Genomic DNA, 2,173 nt, shown 5'->3' with positions numbered 1-2,173 from the left:
TCTCTGTGGTCAGAGTAGGGGTGTTAACAGAGTAGGGGTGTTAACCCTGGTGTCCGGACTCTCTGTGGTCAGAGTAGGGGTGTTAACTCCTGGTGTCCGGACTCTCTGTGGTCAGAGTAGAGGTGTTAACCCTGGTGTCCTGGCTCTCTGTGGTCAGAGTAGGGTGTTAACCCTGGTGTCCTGACTCTCTGTGGTCAGAGTAGAGGTGTTAACCCTGGTGTCCTGACTCTCTGTGGTCAGAGTAGGGGTGTTAACCCTGGTGTCCTGACTCTCTGTGGTCAGAGTAGGGGTGTTAACCCTGGTGTCCTGACTCTCTGTGGTCAGAGTAGGGGTGTTAACCCTGGTGTCCGGACTCTCTGTGGTCAGAGTAGGGGTGTTAACCCTGGTGTCCTGACTCTCTGTGGTCAGAGTAGGGGTGTTAACCCTGGTGTCCTGACTCTCTGTGGTCAGAGTAGGGGTGTTAACCCTGGTGTCCTCCTGACTCTCTGTGGTCACCCTGGTGTCCTGACTCTCTGTGGTCAGAGGTGTTAACCCTGGTGTCCTGACTCTCTGTGGTCAGAGTAGGGGTGTTAACCCTGGTGTCCTGACTCTCTGTGGTCAGACTCTCTGTGGTCAGAGTAGGGGGTGTTAACCCTGGTGTCCTGACTCTCTGTGGTCAGAGTAGGGTGTTAACCCTGGTGTCCTGACTCTCTGTGGTCAGAGTAGGGGTGTTAACCCTGGTGTCCTGACTCTGTGGTCTGTGGTCAGAGTAGAGGTGTTAACCCTGGTGTCCTGACTCTCTGTGGTCAGAGTAGGGGTGTTAACCCTGGTGTCCTGACTCTCTGTGGTCAGAGTAGGGGTGTTAACCCTGGTGTCCTGACTCTCTGTGGTCAGAGTACCCTGGGGGTGTTAACCCTGGTGTCCTGACTCTCTGTGGTCAGAGTAGAGGTGTTAACCCTGGTGTCCTGACTCTCTGTGGTCAGAGTAGGGGTGTTAACCCTGGTGTCCTGACTCTCTGTGGTCAGAGTAGGGGTGTTAACCCTGGTGTCCTGACTCTCTGTTGTCAGAGTAGAGGTGTCCTGACTCTCTGTGGTCAGAGTAGGGGTGTTAACCCTGGTGTCCTGACTCTCTGTGGTCAGAGTAGGGGTGGGTGTGTTAACCCTGGTGTCCTGACTCTCTGTGGTCAGAGTAGGGGTGTTAACCCTGGTGTCCTGACTCTCTGTGGTCAGAGTAGGGGTGTTAACCCTGGTGTCCTGACTCTCTGTGGTCAGAGTAGGGGTGTCCTGACTCTCTGTGGTCAGAGTAGGGGTGTTAACCCTGGTGTCCTGACTCTCTGTGGTCAGAGTAGGGTGTTAACCCTGGTGTCCTGACTCTCTGTGGTCAGAGTAGAGGTGTTAACCCTGGTGTCCTGACTCTCTGTGGTCAGAGTAGAGGTGTTAACCCTGGTGTCCTGACTCTCTGTGGTCAGAGACTCTCTAGTGGTGTTAACCCTGGTGTCCTGACTCTCTGTGGTCAGAGTAGAGGTGTTAACCCTGGTGTCCTGACTCTCTGTGGTCAGAGTCAGAGTCCTGACTCTCTGTGGTCAGAGTGTTAACCCTGGTGTCCTGACTCTCTGTGGTCAGAGTAGGGGTGTTAACTGTGGTCCTGGTGTCCTGACTCTCTGTGGTCAGAGTAGGGTGTTAACCCTGGTGTCCTGACTCTCTGTGGTCAGAGTACTCTCTGTGGTCAGGAGGGTGTTAACCCTGGTGTCCTGACTCTCTGTGGTCAGAGTAGGGTGTTAACCCTGGTGTCTCTGTGGTGACTCTCTGTGGTCAGAGTAGAGGTGTTAACCCTGGTGTCCTGACTCTCTGTGGTCAGAGTAGAGGTGTTAACCCTGGTGTCCTGACTCTCTGTGGTCAGACTCTCTGTGGTAGTGGTGTTAACCCTGGTGTCCTGACTCTCTGTGGTCAGAGTAGGGGTGTTAACCCTGGTGTCCGGACTCTCTGTGGTCAGAGTAGAGGTGTTAACCCTGGTGTCCTGACTCTCTGTGGTCAGAGTAAGGGTGTTAACCCTGGTGTCCTGACTCTCTGTGGTCAGAGTAGGGGTGTTAACACTGGTGTCCTGACTCTCTGTGGTCAGAGTAGGGTGTTAACCCTGGTGTCCTGACTCTCTGTGGTCAGAGTAGAGGTGTTAACCCTGGTGTCCTGACTCTCTG

Source organism: Oncorhynchus masou, unplaced genomic scaffold, assembly GCF_036934945.1.
Source record: "Oncorhynchus masou masou isolate Uvic2021 unplaced genomic scaffold, UVic_Omas_1.1 unplaced_scaffold_2470, whole genome shotgun sequence".
In the NCBI taxonomy this organism is placed as follows: Eukaryota; Metazoa; Chordata; class Actinopteri; order Salmoniformes; family Salmonidae; genus Oncorhynchus; species Oncorhynchus masou.
Note: the sequence above shows the minus strand (reverse complement) of the source record.